The sequence below is a fragment of the Lissotriton helveticus genome, chromosome 4_1 (assembly GCF_964261635.1).
Source record: "Lissotriton helveticus chromosome 4_1, aLisHel1.1, whole genome shotgun sequence".
NCBI classification, from domain to species: Eukaryota; Metazoa; Chordata; class Amphibia; order Caudata; family Salamandridae; genus Lissotriton; species Lissotriton helveticus.
Window position 1 is genome coordinate 1,925,537,183 of NC_136063.1, and position 24,619 is coordinate 1,925,561,801.

Genomic DNA, 24,619 nt, shown 5'->3' on the forward strand with positions numbered 1-24,619 from the left:
GTTCCTGCACCATGACCATGCTACATTTCTGAATGACGCCTTGGAACGTAATATTCACAACAAACAAAACAAAAAAATAACACATAAGTCCATCCCAAAGCAAACCCCACTCACCACCATCACCCTGCACCCCTACTAACGGTGTCCATCCACCCCCAACTTGCAGTGTGCCTGTCGCCCCATAATCTATCTACTTAACTGTCAAAGAGTAACTTTGAGGAGAAGTACAGCCCCCACTTACCCGCCCAGCCCCAACAATACTATTAGGCTCATATAAGCAACCTAGATCATCCACTAGTTACTGTACTCACCCACACACACCCCACCCCAACCCAATTTGACCACACCTGCGGCAATAGCAGTTCTTATTCTTTTTCTTGAGTGCCCTCTTCTTCATCTCCGCTCCGTCGCTGTCGCTCATCCCGGGGATAAACCGTGTCCAACCAGTCAGCCGCAACCTCGGGAATGTCAAAGAAAAAAGCTCTTTCCTCGTGTTCAACTCGCAGCTTGGCAGGATAGAGCATGGCATACTTCAATCCCTTGTCCCGGAGTCTCCTCTTGATGCCCATGAAGGTCTGCTGTTGTTTTTGTACTGCCTGCGTTAAATCCGGGAAAAAACCGAGAGCTGAGTTTTCATATTGAAGAGGACCTCCTGTCCTGGATGCCTGCAGGATAGCGTCTCTATCCCTGAAGTTAAGCACCCTCGCGATCATCGGCCGGTGGGGGCCCCAGGGCGCGGTCTCCTACCCGGAACTCTGTGTGCTCTTTCCACCGTAAAGAAATTTTCAAGACCTCGGGGCTTCAAATGATTGAGAATGATGTCTTCAACAAAGAGATCAGCGGACTGCCCCTCAGCCTTTTCAGGCACACCAATAACACGCACATTGTTTCTACGGGCCCTCCCTTCATATTCGTCCAACTTGCGACCTGCGATATCACTGGCGGTTTTAAGATCACGTACCTCTTGCTGCAGCAAGGCCACATCATCTGTGAGACTGGTCGTTTTAATGTTCAAGGATTTCACCTTTTCACTGGTTTTAGTGAGGTCTGCACGGATTAAATTAACTTCTATCGTCATCGTGTCCAGTTTATGATCCAAGGACTCCATCTTTTTAACTAGGGATGTACGCACCCCCACAATCGCCGCCATCACATCTTGCAGCATAGGCTCCACCGCGGAGGTCAACGTCACTACGCCTGCATCTTGAGACTTCCCGGGTCCAGAAGGCAATCCCCTAGGCTGCGTATAGCGGTCCAGCGTGTTGGATTGGGTATATTTATTTCCCCTGGGCGCTTTTGATTGTTGTTTTTCCGTCTCGGGTTTTGACGCCATTTTGTAATCCGTGAAAAGCGAACCAAGCCTCTGCTGCGCTCCCCCCACTGGGGACAAGATCTCTGAACTATTCTCAAGATATTTGCACCTTTGTGACCGATACAGTAAATCAACCCCGTCCTGGGGGGTAGTGTGCCCAGCTCCGAACACAGTCCAATGTACGGTGAATCCAAGGGTGAGCAGACCCTCGCCGGCGCCAGCTCGGACTTCGAGGGAGTTAATATTGACCAGGTATGTATTGGATGTGCAGCAGAAAAATGCGCAACACCACCGATATTATTCGGGGTCTGCCATTTTCTGAATCATTGCTTCCTACCAGAGCCCGCCGCAGCAATACAAACAGGCGCCACCAACTTTCAGGCGCTCAGCGCTCCAATCACTGCATTGAGTCTCCATGGGGCGGAGGGGCCAAGAATATTCTGCCCAGGGGGCCAATACAGGACAGCCACACAGGAGAGGCGAGTGGCTATAGGGCCAACTGCTGTATGGACCAAAGCCATGTCTTGTAGGCTCCAGCGCACCAAAGGGAGAGCCAGCCAAGTCCCCGGTGTGTCCCGTCTTTCCCGTTTCCTGCCCGGTCAACACTCACATTTAGGAGAAGGGGGGAACCCTCCTAGTCGAAGCACGCTACTGCGCTGCGTCCCCAACGGCTCCGCACCTGCTCCTCGCACACTTCAGGGGTGAGCTGCGGTTGACAACAGTCTGGGGGGGCGCACAGAGCGAGGCCTCAGTCTCCTCAATCAAAGCGCACCACTGCAGTGACACGTCAACGGCCCCGCAACCGCTCTCCATACACTTCAGGGGTGTGTCGCATGTAGTAATAGTCCGGGGGGGTGCGCAGAAAGAGGCCGCAACTTTCACGGGACCGAACCGGAGACTTCCGGTGTCGGTCCCGTTGTTGATCCACTGCAGCCGGGGCTCCACTGCCACTCGAGGTCCCGGCTTCTGGAATACTTAGGCCGCAGTCTCAAATGGCCTCTATCTCTTACATCTTGCGGCCGATCGGAGTGCCGATCAAAGCGCCTGGCATTGCTTCACTTCCTCTGCTATTGCTCATGCCCAGAGCTCAGGATTTCTAGCAGGATAAGACCCGGGGTGGTGGGGGTCTTGGGAGCCCAAGACTCACGCGGCCATCATGGTCGCGATCGTAGCTCCTCCTCCCGCTTTTTATTTTTATGCCCTTTATCACACACATTCATTTTTAGAGATTTGGGTGTTTATTGGATTATATCAACTAGTGATTTAGGTTAAATTATCATCCAATTCTAATCACTGCATACTCATACACACTAGTGACATAGCTTCTCTTCAACTACAATTTGTGTCTGAAGCCGCCCCTTCTTTCGAAAGCGGAGGCTCATACTTTGACAGCAACAGTGCTTTGCATCACTGCTTTATTTACCCAGTTAACAAAACAAAAGATTAACTGTTCAGTGTGGTAAAAGTGCCAAAATAAAAATACAACCCCCAGCATCACCTGGGATCAGATGGCAAGGAAGCTCTAGTAAATATGCATTAGGGTGCACAGCGGTAAACAAAGTGCCTTTTCCATCTGGCAAGGGGGTGAAAGCTGCAAAGAGGCCTGCGGCATTCCCAGAATTTCAAACACAGAAGTAGGACATCAACTGTAGATCTGTCGGACTTGCGCACCTGAATGCAAGTCATCCAGGCAGCCATTTCTTAATTTCACTTTTAGGGTAAATAATTTATTCTAACTAGAGAGAAACTATAATTTAGTTCAAAAGCTTCTGAAAATATCAAACAATTTAGAAATAATGTGTATATATATATATATATATATATAACATTACAAAATGTTTTAAATATGGCTTGCAAACATTTAAATACTTCACAGAAATATGGTTAACTTCAATCAATCAATTTTGTAGAGCACACTACTCACCCGTTAGGGTCTCAATGCGCTGGGGGGAGGAGGGGTTTCGGGCAGCTCCTGTCATCCGAAGAGTCAGGTCTTGAGGCTCTTCCTGAATGCTTGCAGTGTGGGATTTCATTTGATGTTGAGGAGGAGTTCGTTCCAGGTCTTGGCCGCAATGTAGGAGAAGGATCTGCCTCCCATTCTGGCTCTGTGGATGCAGGGGATTTCCGCCAAGACTTGGTCAGTGGAGCAGTGGTTTCTCTTGGGGGCATAGAAGGAGATTCTTTCATTGAGGTATCGGGATCTGATGTTGTGGAGGGCTTTGTAGGTGTGTGTGAGGAGCTGGAAGGTTACTCTTTTTTCAACAAGGAGCCAGTGAAGGTCTAGTAGGTGTTGTGGTCTTGTTATGGGATGCTGAGGACGAGTCTGGCTGCGGAGTTCTGGACGATCTGGAGTTTGTGAAGTAGGGATTTGTTGATTTCCGCATAGAGAACGTTCTTGTAGTCCAGCCTACTGGTGTTAAGTGCGTGGTCGACGGACTTCCTGGATTCGGGGGGATCCATTAGAAAGTCTTGCGGAGTATGTGGAGGGTGTTGAAGCATGTGGAGGATACAGCATTGATCTGTTGTTTCATGGTCAGGGAGGAGTTGAGTATGATGCCGAGGTTGCGTGCATGGTCCATAGGCATTGGAGGGTTTCCAAGGGCGGTGCGCCACCAGGTGTCGTCTGACGTGGAGGGGGTGTATCCGAGGATGAGGACTTTAATTTTCTCCGAGTTGAGCTTCAGGCAGCTGTTGCTCATCCAGGATGTGACGTCCATCATTCCTTCCTGGAAATTGTGTCTTTTTATATCGGCTTCCTTGGTGAGGGAGAGGATGAGCTGGGTATCTTTGGCGTAGTATACTATGCTGAGTCTGTGTTTTCTGACGATGGTTGCAGGGGGGGACATGTTGATGTCAAAGGGCGTGAGGCTGATCGTATCCAATCTCTGTGGGTTCGGAGAGGAAGGGCGTGAGACTTATTCTGTGTGTTCATTCGGCAAAGACGGAGCGGATCAAGTCTAGGGCAGTTCCCTGTATGCCGCGTCATGGAGTCTGGTGGCTAGTGCGCGGTGGGAGACTGTGTCAAAGGCTGCTGAGAGGTCTAGTAGGATGAGGGCTGTAGTGTGGTCTTTATCGAGGAGTGTGAAGATGTCATCTGTGGCGGCTAGGAGAGCGGTGTTGGTGTGGTGGTTGCTCAAGAAACCGGATTAAGATGTGTTGAGGATGGCATTGGATTCTATGAAGTTTGTTAGCTGGATGTTGAGGATCTTCTCTGTGATTTTGCCAGCGAAGGGGGGGAGATAGATGGGAATATAGTTCTTGAGGTCCGTCGGGTCTGCAGAGGGCTTGTTGAGGAGGAGTTTGACTTCTGTGCATTTCCAGTCGTCGGGGAACATGCCTGTTTCGAGGGTGCAGTTCATTGTCCATCGTAGTTTTGGGGTGATGGCGGAGGCGGCCCTGTGGAAGATGTTCGACGGGCAGTTGTCAGTGGGTGCTCCGGAGTGTATGATCCTCATGGTCTTTGCGGTGTCTTCTGTGGTGACAGGGGCCGGCTGAGTGGCCTTGCTGGTGGAAGGTTGATGCTTTGGTTAAGTTCATCGAAGTTGTTGTAGAGATTCCTGATCTTGTGGTGGAAGAAGGAGCTGAGTTTGTTGCAGAGGTCCTCGGAGGGAGGGACATCAGAGGTTTCGCTGAGGGGTCTGGCGAATTCTTGTATGATGTTGAAGAGTTCCTTGGAGTTGCAGGAGTTGGAGAGGATTCTGTCCTGAAAGAAGTTCCTCTTTGTAAATCTTATGAGGTGGTGGTGTGCCATATTGGCAGTCCTGTAGGCGGTGCGTGCTTCCGGGGTTTTGCTGTTCCTCCAGTCTTTCTCAAGTCATTAACACAAGTGCTTGGATTCTTGGAGGTCTGTGGTGAACCAGGTGGCTTTCGTGGTGTGTTGTCTGTTAGAGCTCTGGAGGGGTGCAAGCGTGTTGGTGCAGTCGGCGATCCATTTGCGGAGTTCATTGACTGTAGAGTTGGCATTGGTTGTGATGAGGGGAGGAGTGCAGCTGAGGGCGGAGGAGAGGTACTCTTTAGTGATCTTGCTCCAGTTTCGGCACAGTGGGCGTGGCCTTGGTTTGTGTGCTGTGGGTTTTGAGAAGGAGAAGTGGACGCAGTGGTGGTCTGTCCGGAGGGGTTACGTGGTGTGAGTAAAGTGAATGTTGTTTCTTCTGGCAAAGATGGGGTCGAGGGTGTGTCCTGCCTTGTAGCTGGAGGTGGTGATGAGTTGCTTCAGACCAATGTGGGCAAGGTTGTCTAGGAGGGCAGTGGAGTTGGGGACCCTAAGGTTGTCATGGTAGAAATTCAGATCTCCAAGCAGTGCGTAGTCAGTGGAGGCGAGGGCGTGAGGCACAAATCTGAATCTAAGGTTTGAATTTAGGAAGAATAGTGGTGGAAGTGGAGTGGTGTGGCTCACTGGTTAGAGGCGGCAGACCCGGAAGCAGAGAACGGCCCGGGACCAGGGTTCAATTCCCGACGCAGCAGGGTCATGGACCAGGGTCAGTGGACTCGACAATTCTCGCCTCGGTGCCTACTCTAACCAGGGATCACACTCGGCAACTCTGGGCATTAAGCTTGCCTCATCTCTACAACGGTCCCCCACAGACGCCGGGGATGCCTGGCTTCACCTTGGAGATACCCAGAAGGGACCATCTCACAGGGAAAGCCAGGACGGGTTCCCCAGCGGTCTCCAGCGCCGGGACGCTTACGGGCAGCTGTGCGCTTTACAAGTCCAACACATTTACATTTACATTTACAATACAGAAATAAAAAAGGCCAAAGATCAAAAGAATACATGTTCCTATCTATGAGTGTTATCATTTGTTCTAAAATATAAGCATGTATTATTATTGCTTCCTCCTTTTCTCTGTTTGCTTTTGGTGACACTTTTTGCATATGGCATTTAAAAACCGAAAACAAATGTCAGATGCTGTTTTACCAGGGTGCCTGTTCATGCCTCAACCCCCTTCCTCTTCATTGCTTGTTATAAAATGTAAGCATGCATTATTATTGTTTGCTCATGTTCTTGCAATGTTTTTGGTGATGCTTTTTATTATTATTGCTTACTCATGTTCTCCCAATGATTATGGGAATGCTTTTTGCATACGGCTGCCTCCTGAATAACACTTTGTCTGTATAGCTTCTTAGATGGTGGTGTGCAGCATGCTTCCATCTTATTCCAGTGACATTGTATCCTCAGTAGCAGCTGGCATCCTCTACTGGCACAGCAATGTGGGCACAGCGGTGCCACTTTTGCTTTGAGTCCTTGTGTAATGCCAGGTATCTAAAGCCCAGGCATGCGAGCTGCGATTGCCTTCTGGGGTGGTACCAGTGCCGGTGTTTATTCCGGGGGTTACACAAATGAGCAATGGCGCATCAGCTATGGGCACTTGGGTGCTACGTCTGCCTTGGGAACACTTACCATCTGTCCATACAATGCTGAAACACATTAACATTGTCAAAGCTAATAGCTCTTGCATGGCTGAGGCCTATTGGCTTTGCCAATGCTTTCTTACTTTGGAATGGAGGGATCAAACCCATATCCTTCAATGGCAGCCACAAAGGGGATTTCACTCTGGCGGCCAGTGAATCAGTGCAAGCAGGTCACTTTTTTGTCCATGTACCAAAATGGTCATTGGTAGAAGAAAGTTTCCCTATGAGAGGCAGGCTTTATTTTTTTCAAATTTTTGGTCCACTGACAGCTGCAGACTTAGGGCCTGATTTAGAGTTTGGCTGATGGATTACTCAAAGGCAAAAAGGGGCAACCCAATCTACCCTTGTGAGCTTGGATACTCAAATCTAACCAGATAAAGTTGTCAATAAGGGATATTGTTATAAGATACTCAGTTTATGATTTTGTCCTCTTCAGTGATGCCTGTCACTTGCATCTGAAACTAATCCAATATTATTTTAATTAGATTCAAATGCAACTGCTGGCACCTTTACCTGATGGATTATTCAGTCACAGCGTGACAGATATCGCTTCCACCAAATTATAATTGTTTTATATCCTAGGGCGCTTATAAAAATCTGGTTAGTATATGTGTCACTTTGTGACTTAGTATCCCGTTTGACGAACTCTAAATCAAGCTGATAGACCTCAAACCTTCGGGGACTTAAATGGTAATGTCCTATGGAAGCTAAAATGTGAAAGCTTATTTTTTAGACCCTCTAACAACTGCTTTACTTTTTTCCCCTGCACAGAACTTCACGAAATTTGACATTCTGGAACTTAGCTGACTATCTTAAGCAAATGCAGAATTTCATTCAGATCTGTTGACAGGAGACAAAGTTGCAGGCAGATCAAAAGATTTATTTTCAATTTTCTATTTATAAATGTAGTCCGAGCGCCGGGCCCTGAAAAGAGCTTGGCCTAGTGCATAATGCCCACTCTTTCCCCATCTGCTCAAACAAAATGAAATAACACCAGACGAACTTGCTTAAGCTCCCTTCCTTGAGAATCTTAAAACAAGTCAAAAAGGGCACCCTGACTCTGAAAGTACTATCTGTCCACAAAAATTATATAAAGACGCAATGCCAATGTTCATAACATAATTCAGCATAGTCGTGGGTCTTAAATGTGCACACATGGACTTTAAAACGAAAAGATTGGGAAAAAAATACAAAAACAACTGAAAAAAAGTATTAAAAATAATTCTAAAAGTTAAGCTAAGACCTCATTATGCTAAGCCATGCATTATAGGTTATCTTATGTGTACGCAATAAATTGTGTATGAAACTCAAGACATAAGTAACCTATCTAATTCACTATACGTTATCCTATGTACACGCAATAATTTGAGTGGAAAGTATTGACGTTAAGACAGTATGAACCCATGTAATTCACTATTTTATCTTATGTATTCACAATAAATATAATAGAAGGTATTAAAGTCATGGCAGAATGAAACCGACGTGATTCACTATAAATAATTCTATGTAATGGCAATGAATCGAAAGTATAAACTCCAGAACTAATTAGTCTATGTAATTTACTATAATATACATGCAAATTGAGTCGAAAGTAAGCTCGACAGAATTATCCTACTGGCTTCACTGCGTATTGTCATGACAGATCTTTATAATTATTGTCGCATTTTAGATACAGTAATGCAGCATTACATGTGCGTGAAATAGTCGAACTTTGTTTTCATGCTGATTTCCATATGTCCATAGGTACCTCGTTGCATATCTACCATATGAATGTTATCTCTCGGAAAAGGGACATGTCAGCTTCAAGGTGAATTCGTCACAGTGCTATTGAAATGTGGAAGTGCCTGTTTGTTCATCTGTAATATTTCAAACGAGATTATAAATAAGGCTCTGCGGCTCCCGCCGTCTCACTGCTGTTGATCGTTAACAGGACCCGTACTTTGCTCTCCGATTTGCACCTTAGAGCCGGCTCATAAAGGGTGCCATCGAAAAGCTCCACAGGGCATGAGCAGCGCAGGCACCTCGTTGTCGGTGGGAAGATGGGCTGCACCAGACTGTGCATTTACTTCTAAGCATTGTGATGAGGTTTCGTGGAAGTTTCTAGAACAAGATTTTATCAGGACATTCGCAAGCATTTAATTGCATCCGTTTGCTGCCAACTGATAGGTGAGTTGTTAGTCAATCGATGGCATTTATATAACTTTAGTTAGTGGAATATGATGTTCTTCTTGTACTCTGTTGTCGCTGCCAGTCCCATGATGAAGCTGCCTCTGAGACACGCAGATGTAGAGTCAGGAGCTGTAAAACACAGACCCTTGGCATGGATGCGATGTATGTGGGAGTAGCTGTGGTCCAGCAGTCTGGATGCTGACACTCGTGTATAGCCCTGGCTTCACATATTCTACACACAGCTTAGTGCTGGACCAATCACTTGCCTTCATGCAGGTCTAAATGTTTGAAACGGATAAGACACCGCCTCTGGTATGTAAACGCCATATGAAGACCTGGGTAATTGTTTCTTGATAGGGGCAGCTCAGATGTGCGCAACCGTCGTCAGTCGCACTCGCCTGTTTTACCTCCAACTAAATATTTACTTTGTTTGTAAGCCGCCTCCGATTCACATGCAATAAGAACTTGACTTGACAATTGGAAAACAAACGCAATTACCAAAGGCTGTTTCCTATTCCCTTCTCGTGATGATTTGTACAGCACTCCACTGCCCCTGGAGGGAAATTTCCCACTTCAGACATGTCCCTAAAAATGAAGATAAGTTTTTCTGTAAAAATCCTCAGTTACTTTAGGCCTACATTGTATATTTGAATCGTTGGTGCTGAACTTTATTTTAAGGTATTTTGGTCAGATATTCGGAACTTCAGTCCAAGGAATTGTCATATGTTTTTTCTGTGGGGTGCCGCGTTAGCAGACAGGATTCTCCAGGTCATAGCTCCTAAGAAGGCTCCTACCGGCTGCCAATGGAACCAGAAACAGTATATTTGTGCTGATTGATTGGTTCTGATTGCTTCCTTCCATACTTCCTCTCACCATGTGCCTTGTTTGCTCCCAGAGCTGCCTCTGTCAGCAAGTTCACGTTCTAACTAGAACATCATAGACACCTGCAGAAAGGGAATCTCAGCCAGCCTCAAGTCTAAGAGCTACGACCCCATGCAGCTTGTCCGAAATTACTGCACCAGTCAGGGGTCTTGGCGGCAGTCAGGTACATAGGGTCATAGCTCCATGTAAATGATGAAATACATTGGCTTTGTGCAAACACAGTACTACAGATGAGGGTACAGAGGCAAAGAGGACCCAGGAGGCGCACTGACTGTGCGACCACCCCGGATTGGCATAGTCAAAGTCAAAGTCAAAGGACAGCTTTATTTGATTGTTGTCCAATACAATTATACAAGCAGTACATAAAAACATGGTTGCAGTAAACATCTCATAATTACAAATTTAATTCATCATTGTGCCCAAGCTTAAAATAAGTTATTAAAGTCCATCAGAATTAAAAATTGGATTAAAACAGAATAGAATCATAGCACGTGGGGCGCGTTAAAAACATGCCAAAAGATAGTAATGCGTGAATCATTAAGTGACTATAGATTTTCTGAGACAAACCACTTTTTAAAAAAACATTGCTACTCTCCACATTACACAGCCGTGACCCGTGGAGGGAGTTCAGTGGGGCAGGCAGACGGGGCAGGGGAGGGGCAGGGTGGGTGGTGGTAAACACCGGAATATGGATGATTGCAGGTAAGTAAAGAATTACATCAAAAAAACGAATTTCGTTGTGCACCCTGTATCGCAAAATGTCCCCCACTGACTAGAATGACAAAAATGGGTACTGCTAAGCCCCTCATCAGCTTCATGACCACAGATGTTACTTACAGTATGTGTACATAAAACACAATTAAAATCCCCACCCAAGATAACAACCTTTCTTTGGCAGATTTTCCCCAGAAAGATTGTATATCACTACATAGCTTTTTGATAACATGTTCTATGCTAAGCGCTGGGATATTGTTATAAAAGTTAATCAAAATCAAATGGTGCTTACTGTCTAGTTCAATCCTGATTAACTGATAATAGATATATAAAGGTCAGCCTGAACATTTAAACTATTGGATATAGAGGTACAGAGCCCACCTTTGGGTTTTCCTCTGTGTCCTTCAATCGCCCTAGTATGTAAAGTTTTAAACCCATTGATGTGAATCTCATCTCTATCCCAAGCCTCTTGGAGACAAAGGAGATTATGATTTAGTAGAAACTCACACCAAGTGGCTCGCACAGCTTTGAGCGCAAGCCAGCAGCATTCCTGGACACCAGATAACAAAGAGCTTTCTCGTTAGTCATGGTTGAACAATTGCATAATGTGGGTTACGTTTTTGTGATATCAATGGTATCCGATACTTGTAATGACATTATTTTTGGGGATTTCACACTAGACTCACCCTGGTTCCTAATGGTGGATCTCATACAGTCTTTCTGTGGTGCTGACTCACTGTTTACCATATCTGTTGTGGGATAAACTGGGATAACATTATCTGGTAATGTTAACTTTGGGTCAAAAAGTCAATCAATATCTTCTAAGAAATTAAGGATTTCATAATGATTGTTTATTGGTACCGCATAGGAATTTCACCTATTCCTTAGGGTTAACCTTCCTCCCAGATCACCATGTAAGACAGTGGCGGGTTGATAAAAGAACCCCAAGGGTAAGATGTTAATACTATTTGGATCGACCCGCCTATTTCCTGCCCTGTCAAAAATAAGCTGGACCAATCTGGGAGACCCAAAGGTTAAAATCACACAGTCACCTTGTAAGCTCTTTGTGGACCTGCCTAACCATGATACCCTACGGACCATTTTAATCTCTGAAAAGAGAATATTCTATAGACCAGTTCTAGAGCTCACTAAATGGACTGCTTTGTTACGTAGTGTAGACCAGTGTACAAGATCATTTGAAGCTAGGGATGGAACATTCGCTAAAATAACAGTATATGGGGTTGCTTCGGGGAAGATTTAAACTCATATTGTTAGGAAAATCATTAGCTACTATAAGTTTCACACCCTGCACGTGTGACTCACCGGTGTCCCTTGTTGCAGCCCTGTCTCTAGCACTTAGCCTATGATTTATTAAAGATGGATTCTGAATGTGTGTTTTGGGACAAGTTCTCCCTTCTGAATGTGTGGAACTGGTATATGCTGAATCTGTTGTAATAGAAGAGACAGGTTGAACACTAAGGCAGTGTTCGTTAATTGTAAGACTATCCCTTGCATTACTCAAAGTTCTCATCGGCGGTGGCATAGGACGAGTGGCTGCGCCCCTGCAATTACATGTACTGGGAATAACTGAGCGTATTTCGGTGCTAATTTGCTCTATCTTATTCATCCTGTCTTCGATTTGGCACAATTTCTATATTAAAGGGTCTAATAGGGCAGATATCATTAGTTCTAACCTTTTACATATATCATGCTCACTTGTCCATGGCGTACTCGTATTAGTATTGGCAGTAATAGCCACGGCAATGAAGTAGTACTAACATATCCTTCGGGGCTACAACCTGGTCGCTTTTATTTCGGGGACTGTGTTTTTTTCTTCCTAGTGACAGAATCCTGTCCTTTAGTTAAGCTTGCCTCAAACCCTCTAGTGCTTACTCCGTACATACACGCTATATGCAGTTGATCATTAATAGGCTTCGCTTTGGGGTTAGTTTAATCAGTTTGCAAATCATTTGACATTGAACCTGGAGGATTTGAGACCTGGTTTTCCAAGCCAATGACTATGCCAGGGAGCGGGAGCAGCTGAGATTGAGGCTCCAGAGACAGCTGACGTTCTGAGAGCTCTATCTCATGCATAAGAGCAGATTTTGCTCGGACAAGAAAACCATTAAGAGTCCCTACCACCCCCGCTCCCACCCCTGACTTACGCCTACTCATAGTCTACTAATATTGAAACGGCAATTAAAAAAGCAGTTATCTAGTCAAACGATACCTCCTAGCCCACACATGTAGGTGGGCAGGTCAAACAATCCGGAGCCGGTCCACAGTTATCAATAACTTGGCCCAGCCCGGCCTCCTTCGGGCTCTGACGGGCACAGACCGGCCCGCCCTTGGCCTGGGTTTCGCCAGGGCGCGGCCCGCGCCACTGAAGGAGAGGCAGCGCTTTTTAGCCCGGTGGAGACTCCCGCCCCTCACCTGTGGCAGCGGTAGTGAGGCTGGTGTGCCTCCGTTGCACCCTGGGACTCGTAGCCCCACCAGGGTGGATGGCGGTCCTGATGTGTTCTGTGGCGTGAGTCTTAGGCAGACAAGGTGTAGCACCCTGGGCTTAGGCCAGGGTGTATTAGCAGGGAAAACAGAAAACGGATATCAACAGTCCCTCTACACTTCACGAGCATTCTATAACATAGTCAGTGCTCCCCCTGAAGGCACTTCTTGGAAAGACAGAAAGGGTTTCCTATGGACACTGGAGACATTTCCATGAGGGGTGAAGTCATCTCACATTTTACTTCATTGGTGTGGAGACAGAATATCGAGTTGGAAATGTCAACCTACAGAAATATCGAGTCAGAAATGTATTCAGCAAGAATATTGTGGTCAAAAATATTGAATTTAAGGTAAGAAATATCGTTAAAAAATATGTCATTAATATCGTTTGCAAAAATATAGTTGTTCAAAATATCGATTTTTTAATTATTGTCAAGCATATTAGTATATATTTTAAGTTTATGTGATGTATTATTTTTGTATAAAAATTGTTTATGTTTTTTTAATATATGTGTTACATTTTTAGTAGGTATCAATTTTATTTTAATACCATTTTGCTTTTTTTAGTTCCGTAGCGGGTTGTGGGTTTGTAGGGGAATAGGGTGGGAAGTAATGTAATTATAATAAATTAATGATTATTTTGTATTTATTAATATTTATTTAATGGAGATTTTATAGTGTTGATTGTGGGAAGTAATTTGTTATTAATTAATTATCAATTGGTTGTTAATCAATAATCATTAATTAATTGCTAATTATTTATGGCAATAGTGTAATTTTTTAGATGCAGGTTGTGGATTTCATGGTAAAGGGTGGGAAGTAATGTATTTTAAATTAATTAATGATACGTTGTTAATTAGTATTATTGATTAAATGAAAACTAAATATGGAAATTGTGTAATTACTTATGATGGGGGTTATAGGGTTTATAGGGGTAATGGATGGGAAGTAATTTATTTTTGATTAATTAATAATTAGGTGTTAATTGATATTAATTATTTATTGAAAATTAATTTTGGAAATTGTGTAATTAATTTTAGGTGCAGGGTGTGGGATTTATGGGGCAAAGAGCGGGGAGTAATTTATGTTTCATTCATTAATAATTAGTTCTTAATTAATTAATTGAACATTACATATGGTGTAATTAATTTTAGGTGTGGGTTGTGGGGTTTATAGGGTACATAATTAATAATAATTATTAATTAGTTGATCATTAATATTAATGAATTAACTGTTATTTAATTAGGGTAATTGTTTATATTTTTTGTGTGTGGGTTTTACTTCTATAGGGGTAAAGGGTGGGGAGTAAATTAATTGTGCTTACTTTATGATTAGTTGTTAAATACTATTAGTTTTTTAATTAAAAAGAAGTTTTAATTGCGTAAGTACGTTTTTACAGATTAATTTTAGCTGTAGTTATTGGGGGTTATTGGGTAAAGTGTGGAAAGTGTATTAATTATATGATTTGTTTTTAAATTAATAATATTTCTTTAATATGTAATTAATTATGTTGATCATATAATTACTTTTCTTTTTAAAATTTAGATGTGGGTTGTGAATTGTGTGGTGTTATAGGGTATTAAATAAATAAAGTGCATTTATGTAATAATTAATGTTTTTGTTTCTAAATATTTTCTAATTTAAAATATTTGTATGAAAATTATTTTTCTTTGATTTAATATAATATTTGTAGGTATGAGTCGTATGCATTTAACATTATAATATGTTTTTTTAATTTGTAATATTAAAATTATTAGTATTACATTTTTTACCATATTTATATATTTTTTTTAATTTTTTTTCTTAAATATTTTTGTTGTTAATATTTTGTTTGATTTTAATTTTGAACTGACTGGAATGAGAAGATGAATTGTTACCCCACCGCAATCCAACACTTTCCCCACTGTTGCACTGATTGGAATAGGAATAGTACATTTTACCCCGCCACTATCCAACACTTTCCCTTCTGTTGCACTCACTGGAGTTGGAGTCGTAATTTTTACCCCTTCCCAATCCAATACTTTCCCAACTGTTGCACTCATTGGAGTGGAAATTGTAATTTCTACCCCTCCGCTATTCAACACTTTCTCTACTGTTACAATTTTTAGAGTGGGTGTAGTACATTTTATCTCTCCGCAATCCAACAATTTCACTACTGTTGCACTCACTGGAGTGGGAGTAGTACATTTTACCCCTCCACTATCCAACGCTTTCCCTACTGTTGCACTCATTGGCGTGGTAATAGTAATTTTTACCCGTCTCCTATCGAACACTTTCCCTACTGTTACACTCACTGAAGTGGGAATAGTAATTTTTACCCCTCCACGATCCAGAACGTTCCTTATTGTTGCACTCACTGGAGTGGCAATAGTAATTTTTACTCCTCGGCTATCCACCACTTTCGCGACTTTCGCTCTGACTGTAGTGGTATATTTAAGTTTAAAGATTTTTAAATAGTTTAATGTTTTAATTTATAATATAATTCTTTTTTTAATAGATTGTATGTTATTGTATATATTACCTACTGGCGGTCGCCAGTAGGTATATATAGTTAGGATTTTTTCTCTATGGGTTTTTTGAAAATTCTATGTCTAATAACTTTGGCGTTTGTGGACGGAATTGGCTGAAATTTTCAGGAAAATGGCACATTTTGTTTCTGAGCAGCCCTTGAAAATTTGGGGGGGGTTCGTCCAGTGGGGGCCGAGAAAAAAGGGGGGTCCCAAAACGCGTTTTTCCCATGTTAATTTCCATAGGGCGGTTGGCCTCACTTTTAGCCCGAACGGCTGAATGGATTTGCACGAAACTTGGCAAAATTGTAGGGACTGGTAGCCCGATGTGCCTTTTGTAGGTCTCAATATATGTGCTCCAGTGGATTTTGAGAAATTAATGTTTAAAAAAAGATATATATCTGTAACAGCGGACTGGGCAGCGGCCCAGGACGCGTACTTTTCGCGCAACGGAGCTTTGTGAAGCGAAGCTGATTGGTTCTCCGGCGTCTGTCAACATTCCAAACAGTCCGTAGCGGCCGCCATCTTGTCTCTCGGTAGGATCGAGAGACAAGAGGAGGTCAAAACAAAGGGGGAAATAACTATAAGGGGGCATAGTAGATCCTCGCTGACCCCCTAGGTTTGATGTGGAGGTTTTAAAAGGGCCCCGCGGGGCAAAAAAAATAAATAAATAATAATAATCGAACGGCTGAATGGATTTGCACGAAACTTGGCAAAATTGTAGGGACTGGTAGCCCGATGTGCCTTTGCTAGGTCTCAATATATGTGCTTCAGTGGATTTTGAGAAATTAGCGTTAAAAAAAATATATATCTGTAACAGCGCACCGCTTCGCGTACTTTTCGCGTTACGGAGCTTTGCGAAGCGAAGCTGATTGGCTCTCCGGTGTCTGTAAACATTCCAAACAGTACGTAGCGGCCGCCATCTTGTCTCTCGGTAGGATCGAGAGACAAGAGGAGGCCAAAGCGAAGGGGCAAATGACCATAAGGGGGCATAGTAGATCCTCGCTGACCCCCTAGGTTTGATGTGGAGGTTTTAAAAGGGCCCGCGGGGCAAAAAAAAATAAAAATAATAATAATCGAACGGCTGAATGGATTTGCACGAAACTTGGTAAAATATTAGGGACTGGTAGCCCGATGTGCCTTTGCTATGTCTCAATATATGTGCTTCAGTGCATTTTGAGAAATTAACGTTCAAAAACAAGATATATATCTGTAACAGCGCTCCGCTTCGCGGAGATAAAATTATATCTGTATTACCTAGCTGTTGCTAACACCAGTTAGCGACGGCTAGTAGGAGATAGCGACCATCTTGGGTCCCACTTTGCATGTGAGTGATATTTATCACTAATGACATGCAAAGTGGGCATGCCAAGATGTTAGCGACTGGAAACAGTCGCTAACATCGCTATCTCCTAGGGACTGGTAGCCCGATGTGCCTTTGCTATGTCTCAATATATGTGCTTCAGTGCATTTTGAGAAATTAACGTTCAAAAACAAGATATATATCTGTAACAGCGCTCCGCTTCGCGGAGATAAAATTATATCTGTATTACCTAGCTGTTGCTAACACCAGTTAGCGACGGCTAGTAGGAGATAGCGACCATCTTGGGTCCCACTTTGCATGTGAGTGATATTTATCACTAATGACATGCAAAGTGGGCATGCCAAGATGTTAGCGACTGGAAACAGTCGCTAACATCGCTATCTCCTATTATCAACTTTTGGAAATATTCGAGATAAGCGCGAATATCTCCAAAAAGTAACAGCTGCCCTGAGCAGTTCTTAGCCATGTTATCCAATGGGAGGTGGATAACATGGCTAAGAGCATTAGCTCGGTAATGCATGAATATCGCTGAGTTTTCAGCGATATTAATGCATTGCGGTCGTTTTTTATCGTATTTGCGATAAACCTTGATAATAGCAAGGTTTATCTGCGATAATTTCTGACGGTAAAAAAATCTTTGCAATGCATCGTTAGGGATAAATATCGCTTAACTTTGGTAATATGCCCCAACGTCTGTTAACGTTCGATTCGAAGGAAATCAGGAATTGTTGAAAAACATTGTGTGCGCCATCTTGTCTTTTTTCAAATGCCACACTTTTGTCGTGCACGGCAGCCATTTTAGATGCCTTGACCAGACCCACTCTGTGCACGCTGTCGATCCTTAGCATGGCTCCCCACCCTCGCAAGCATCTCACCCAGGCAGTGGTCACCCCCGCTCTCTGTCTTATGCATGGGTAATAAACCTCCCCCATCTGCGCTGCTCTTCCCTGAGAATCACACCCTGTGCCCGCCCGACACCTCCCTTTCGCCCTATTCACTACCGCACCCTCTGACACTCCTTTTCCTCTGTGTCCGATTGTCCAGGCCGGTCCTAGGCTATCAGCTAGCCCTGCAGATGTAGTTTATGGCCACAGCTGTAAAGAATCACCCCTCTTCAAAGGAGTTATAGTAGATCAAGGCCCACACTCGATGAGATCCGTCACAGCAGAAGCGTTGCTATTATCTGAAAACCATCCTGTATTGTGATTGGGGAGGGGACCGAGCGTGAAGCGGAAGATTCCAGGGATGACTCTTTGTACATCAAAGTTTTTACAATTATGTGTCACATTAAAAATATATAGCACTCCGACAAAGTAGTAAGATTATAAAACTTTAATAATTTATAAATATATACAAGAAAACAAAAATAGTAATAACATATAAACATTTTTAGGGAAAAACAACGAAGTAGCGGTCGGCTGTGCGAATAGTCCCAACGCAGCACAACGTCCAGATTTCCGGCGTGGGGCGTCGCGGGGGGTGGGTCATCAGTAGCAAACTGTTGTGCGAATAGTTCCAAGGCAGCAGAACGCGCCGAAATCTAGATGACACGAAAGTGATGTCTAGTAAGTTGCCACCCAGCAAATAACGGCGTGGGGCGTCGCGGGGGGTGGGTCATCAGTAGCAAACTGTTGTGCGAATAGTTCCAAGGCAGCAGAACGATGGCACCAAGGTGATGTCCAGTAAGTTGCCGCACTGGTTTTGGTATCCTACAATGCTGCTCCGAATAACGGCGTGGGGCGCCCCGGGGGAGGCGGCGTGAACGGGCCTCTCCAGGTGGAGTCTCATCTGTTTTAGTGGGGCGCCCCTTTACCGTTTCAGTTGCCATTCCGTCCGCTTTTGGTCCACTGTGTCAAAATCCGCCATTCAGCTGAGTTGCGCCCACTCTTGCGGTGCAGCGATAGGCGGCTGCCACAGGACTCTCAAAATGGCGGCAGGCTCTTTCCTTTTTGGACGTGGTCCACTGAAATGGCCCTGGGACACCTTGGAAATCGGACGCTTGTCTGCTAGGTCTTGGACCCCATTCTCGAAAGCGTCCCCTCCGCCTTGAGAATTCATCAAAAGTTTTGGGGGCCCCGACTCCTGCAGGCTTCTGGTGGGGAGCGGCTGCCATGATTGCTCGCGGAATGACCACGACGGAGCTACGAGATGGTGGTGCTCTCATGCTGACGCCAGTTTAGTCTGAAACATCCAGAAACAAGGTGGGGCTTTCATCGTTTGGGGGAAAAAAAAAGTTTTCATCCAATGAAAAGTGTTGTTTTTAGGTCATATGATCAAGCCTTCCATCATTAGGAAACCAAAAGTAAAATGAACCAATGAAAAGTTTTATAAACAAGTCACATGACCTGTTATGCGGCATAGGGTATAAAATGCGGAGAAAATACGTTGGCACGTGAGGCGGCGTCAGTAGCGGACCGATGTGCGAATAGGCCGAAGGCAATACAACGCGCCAAGATCCGGATGGCACCGAGGTGGTGTCCAGCAAGTTGCAGCACTGGTGTGGCCATCCTACAATGCTGAAAGTCGGCGTGGGGCGCCCCGTTGGCCTATGAGTTTGCGTCAGTAGCGGACCGATGTGCGAATAGGCCGAAGGCAGCACAACGCGCCAAGATCCGGATGGCACCGAGGTGGTGTCTAGTAAGTTGTCGCACTTCTGTGGCCATCCTACAATGTTGAAAGTCGGCGTGGGGCGCCCCGTTGGCCTGTGAGATGGCGTCAGTAGCGGACCGATGTGCGAATGGGGCCAAAGGCAGCGCAACAATATTTTCTGACTGACACCACAAGGCGCTGAGATGCCAAGATCCGGATGGCACCGAGGTGATGTCTAAGTTGCGGACTGATGTGCGAATGGGGCCAAAGGCAGCGTAACAATATTTTTTGTATGGAAGATACCACTAGGCGTTGAGATGCCAAGATTCGGATGGCACTGAGGTGATGTCTAGCAAGTTGGTGTGGTCATCCTACAATGCTGAAACTCGGCGTGGGTCGCCCCATTAGCCTGTGAGATGGCGTCAGTAGCGGACCGATGTGCGAATAGGCCGAAGGCAGCACAACGCGCCAAGATCCGGATGTCACCGTGGTGGTTTCATAGTTGAGAGGCACTTCATCTGCAGTGGGGCGCCGAGATCCGGATGGCACCGAGGTGATGTCTAGCAAGTTGCTGTACTGGTGTGGTCATCCTACAATGCTGAAACTCGGCGTGGGTCGCCCCATTAGCCTGTGAGATGGCGTCAGTAGCGGACCGATGTGCGAATAGGCCGAAGGCAGCACAACGCGCCAAGATCCGGATGTCACCGTGGTGGTTTCATAGTTGAGAGGCACTTCATCTGCAGTGGGGCGCCGAGATCCGGATGGCACCGAGGTGATGTCTAGCAAGTTGCTGTACTGGTGTGGTTATTCTACAATGCTGAAACTCGGCGTGGGGCGCCCCATTAGCCTGTGAGATGGCGTCAGTAGCGGACCGATGTGCGAATGGGGCCAAAGGCAGCGCAACAATATTTTCTGAAGAGAAGACACCAAAAGGTGCTGACATTCCAAGATCCGGATGGCACCGAGGTGGTGTCTAGCAAGCTATGCAGTTGAGTTGTGTGCGCACTTGCGGCGAATAGGTCGAAGGCAGCATAACAATGTTTTCTGAATAGGAGACACCACAAGGCGTTGAGATTCGGTTACCACCGAGGTGATGTCTAGCAAGTTGCCGCACTGGTGTGGCCATCCTACAATACTGCTCCGAATAACGGCGTGGGGTGCCCGAAGGGGGGGGGAGCCGGCGTGAATGGGCCTTCCTAGGTGGAGGCTCGTCTGCTGTAGTGGGGCGCCCCTTTACCGTTTCAGTTGCCATTCAGCTGAGTTTCGGCTGCTCTTGATGCTACAGCGACAGGCGGCTGCAAGAGGACTCTCAAAATGGCGGCCTGTTCTTTGGATTTGGGCCTGGTCCACTAAAATGGCCCTGGGACACCTTAGAACTCGGACGCTCGATTTTTTTTTCCTTTCCTGTACATGCAAAAAAAGGTAAATGCCCGGTACGTTACACGCTTCATCTGCCACGATGAACTCTCCAGAGGAACCGAAAAAAAATATAGTTGTGGTAACTATACCATGCATCGTCATATGGAGAGGTGGCACCAATTAATTATAGTGCTGCATAAAAGAGAGATTTGGAGGAGAACCCCTGACCTGCTAGTACATTCATCAAAGAAGTGGCACTGAGAGCTTCAGAGGCAAGGGAAACGGTCCCAAATATTTAGAAGAACTTTGGAAAGATTAAAATGACATGTTTAGATTGTGGCAAATTAATTTCATGTGGACAGATGAGTGTTACTCTAATAAATACAGCATATGAACATCATCATAGTCGATGGTTGGTAGAGACATTTTGACTATATCCTGGACCTGCCCGTCCTCGCCCAAAATGGCGCCGGAATAAATGGGACTCGTAACTCCTTGTTGTGTACTGGTTGCAGAACCTTGAAATCACGAGATACGTATGCAGTTTTGAAGCACATGGCGGGCGGGGACGAGAATTGATTGAATATTTCGACATCCCTATTGATATTAAGTTCTGATGTGTTATTGATTACTGTACTGTTGAAAGTTCGAATTAACGTCACCCATGGTACTTGCCCGCAAATGTATATCTAGATAATTTTATTGTAACTGGCCCTGTCGTATTTTAATTATAAAATGTACGTCCACCGATTCCGTAACTGTTAGACACCTTAGTTCTTGCAACCTAATGGCCCGCCCGTTACGTTCCTCTACAGTGTAAATGTCTATTCATCATATACGATTACAGTTTGCTCTGTGGCAGGCCCACGTGGTTATAGGCTCGTATTTGTATAATGAAATTTTCACAATAAAGGTTTTTAAAAGAAAACATGGTAGTAGTATATACATTGGTAACGTTTTTAATAATAGTGACTGTTTTAGAATCATTAAAAGGCAAGTGAAATAAAGCAGACCAATTACATGAAGGGTAAAAGGTATAATACGAAGGAACGCAGTAAAGATAAATGGTCAAGGGCTGTTGTGTTTTCTATTCCTGCAACATAAAGTGATCGATAAGAATCTCATATTCAGGCGTATCGGCGACTAAGACAGCAGGTCGACCCTCTTTTGCTCAACGGCTCCGTCATGGAACGAAGAAACGCTCTTTTTCTCGAAAAAAGAATATATTTTACTTGCAGGACAGTTGTAAAATTTCCGGGAAAGTACATTAGCCTGGAACATTATAACATATATTTAAGAAAAAATAATGTTCGGAAGTAATGAAAAGCGTAATTTTTAGGTCATATGACCAAGCCTTTCATCATTACAATAAGAAAAGTAAAATGAACCAATGAAAAGTTTTATTAACAAGTCACATGACTTGTTATGCTTACGTTACGCGCTGCGCGCCCCGGATGACTTCCGGATGCGCTAACGCGGCGCGTCATATGACGCATTACGCGACAACGCAGGTACAGAATATAGTCAAAATGTCTCCACCAACCAGCGGTCGGAACACAACCCCTTTCAGCAGGCTAAATAGTTCTGTTAAATGACAACAGAAGGGACAGGCAACAAGAACCATCAGTCAAAGAGGGGAGGGCTAGTTCTTCTCTACCGGGTTACATTGGGGCGCTACCGGAACTGATCGAATTGGTAGTCTACAGTGTTTCTGGATGTTTCAGACTGAAGCTGGGGTTAGCATGAGAGCAGCACAATTTCGTAGCTCCGTCGTGGTCATTCCGCAACCAATCATGGCAGCCGTTCTTTATCGTTATTTTGGGCGGGGTGGGTGGCGGAGCCGAGCTGTTTTGCAGCCATCATTGTGTGGAGTTCAGTTCATCTCACTAGTTTTGTATTTGTCATGAGGGGTTGTTCCTAATGTTTCTATTTTAGCGAGGTCAAAAAGAGATCCCATTAGTGGCCTACTGATTTTGCTCGATTCCTTTTCTTTTTTTTTACACGATTTTTCGTTATCTGCAAAGACTAAACAGAGTATTGCGACTCTGTGTTTGTTTGTAAATAGAGAATGAACCAAAGAGAACTAATTCTAAAACAGTAAATACTTGGATAACAATCAATCAAATGGAGAGAGAAGCAGGCACGACGGATTACAATGGGGGCAAAGGCCTGCGTTAACTACCTTTCACTATCTGCAAAGAGAGAGTACTCCTAATAGAAATGAGGGGGGGGCACCATTCAAAGCAGATCAGTGTGCATAAACACGAAAATGTTTTCACTTACCACGTACTTGACATTCGACAGCTTATGATATTTGCTATTAAAAAACCATTGAAATTCACTGAAAAAACCATAGGTTATAGACCATATATAGTTAGGAATTAGCATTTACAAAACCTTGAAAATTCACTGAAAAAACCATAGGTTATAGACCATATATAGTTAGGAATTAGCATTTAAAAAACCTTATTTTACTCACACAAAACCATTGAAATTCCATATATAGTTAGTTGCACTAACTATATATCGCGCACCCGCAATCCACTGCTGATCATGTCACATATTACATCATTCATGACATGGTCAGTGACATCACTGATGACATCACTGATGACATCTCAAATGACATCACTGATGACATCACTGATGACATCTCATTTGACATCATTCTTGTGCTAATACGATAAACCTCTTCAGACTCTAATATAACCTTAGATACACTCAGTGTATACAGACACTCACACACTGCCACTCATCCATGGAGTTACTCACACACCCAGTCAGTCATGCAAAGAAACAATCTCACCTCCATTTCTTCAACTATACAGTTAAACACACCTTACTTATTGAAACATATACTAACACATATTTACTCTCTTATACAATCCCTGATACAAGTTCACAATGATCGATACAACTACTCACTCATTCAGTGGCTCTCATGCACAGTTATTTATATATGCCAACTCTCACATGTACTGTGTTTTACATATGTACTTACTATGACATGTAGCATTGAGATATCCATTCACTCATCAATACACTCATGCACACAGTCAACTGCCCATGTAGCTGTTTCCACATGCACTCTTGAACTCATACACCTAGTGAATAAACTGCTCACACATCTATGCATAGAGTCACACACCTTCCAGCCACCCCTACACAAACTCAATCTCCCATAGAAATACTTGGGCAACCAATTAATAACACATATAGCCTCTCGTATAGCTAATGATCAACACATGCAGCAGTTTACAGAACAACAGACATAATGATGCACAAATTAAGACAGTTTAGTCACTAACCCATGCATTCAGTGAGACACATTTAATCACTCACTCATACAGTCAGTCACGCACCTACTAAATCCTTCATCCAGACACTTATACATCCACTCATTCTTCAATATGTAAAACATATTTAAACTTTACAAAAACACACAGACACTAGATGATGTCATCAGTGATGTCATGTGAGATGTCATCAGTGATGTCATTTGAGATGTCATCAGTGATGTCATCAGTGATGTCACTGACCATGTCATGAATGATGTAATATGTGACATGATCAGCAGTGGATTGCGGGTGCGCGATATATAGTTAGTGCAACTAACTATATATGGAATTTCAATGGTTTTGTGTGAGTAAAATAAGGTTTTTTAAATGCTAATTCCTAACTATATATGGTCTATAACCTATGGTTTTTTCAGTGAATATATATATATATATGTACCAAAAATCTTCACCACCTCCGCTACCGCAGCGAAATGAAGACACGGACCCCAGGCTGTCGGCAAGGTAGATTTTATTGAGAACCTCTCAACGGGCGACGCGTTTCGAGCAACAA

General features: G+C 44.1%; 1 protein-coding gene across 4 annotated transcripts in view; it reads left to right on the forward strand.

Annotated features, from left to right (window-relative positions):
- ADGRG4 (adhesion G protein-coupled receptor G4) overlaps positions 1 to 24,619 on the forward strand; it is a 1,842,483-nt gene that overhangs the window by 103,943 nt on the left and 1,713,921 nt on the right. The window contains exon 1 of one of the 4 annotated variants that reach the window (XM_078688598.1): positions 8,468 to 8,890. The exons of 2 other annotated variants lie outside the window; for them this stretch is intronic. The gene's annotated coding sequence lies outside the window, so the exon portion shown is untranslated. Of the gene's footprint in view, positions 1 to 8,467; positions 8,891 to 24,619 lie in introns of those variants that run through there. One more of the 4 variants, XM_078688600.1, reaches the window with a different exon arrangement.